Source organism: Daktulosphaira vitifoliae, unplaced genomic scaffold (assembly GCF_025091365.1).
Source record: "Daktulosphaira vitifoliae isolate Bord-2020 unplaced genomic scaffold, ASM2509136v1 Scaffold_4, whole genome shotgun sequence".
In the NCBI taxonomy this organism is placed as follows: domain Eukaryota; kingdom Metazoa; phylum Arthropoda; class Insecta; order Hemiptera; family Phylloxeridae; genus Daktulosphaira; species Daktulosphaira vitifoliae.
In genome coordinates this window covers 39455320-39455948 of record NW_026099575.1, presented here as the reverse complement: position 1 = coordinate 39455948, position 629 = coordinate 39455320, and positions in this window count along the sequence as shown.

Here is a 629-nt window from a genome sequence, read left to right as displayed (position 1 = left end):
CTTTAGTTACACATTATTCTTGAATTTTTAACTATGTAATACTTTTTAAGTTCATCCCTTATGCCTTGGAGGGGGGTCAACTTTGTTTTTTTAAATGGTAACACATATTTTTAATTTAATAAAATGTTTGAGTTTTTAATTTAATAGTAAATGGCATTTGAATTTTTAATATAACTTTATTAGCTTATTAGATACAAACATTTAAAGTTTCAAAATTTTGTGTTAATATACATGTATAATACACATGGGATTGTAAATACAGGTAGCTAATTGGATTTTTATGACATCGATATTAGCAGGTACACAGCGTTGTTATTATCAATTGTAGTAAGACACATTGTTATGAGTATATAAATACACTAACTGACAATACAGAAAATATATCTATTGATAATCATAATTGATAATAAACAATCCGTGACTGAGACAGCAATGTCCGTGTTGTCAATGTATGTGTTACCATTTAAAAAAACAAAGTTTACCCCCCTCTAAAGCATAAGGGATGAACTTAAAAAGTATTACATAGTTAAAAATTCAAGAATAATGTGTAACTAAAAATAATGAAAAAAAAAAATGTTTAAATTATTATTATTCTGCAAGTAATTGAGTGGGTTATGATAAAAAAATCA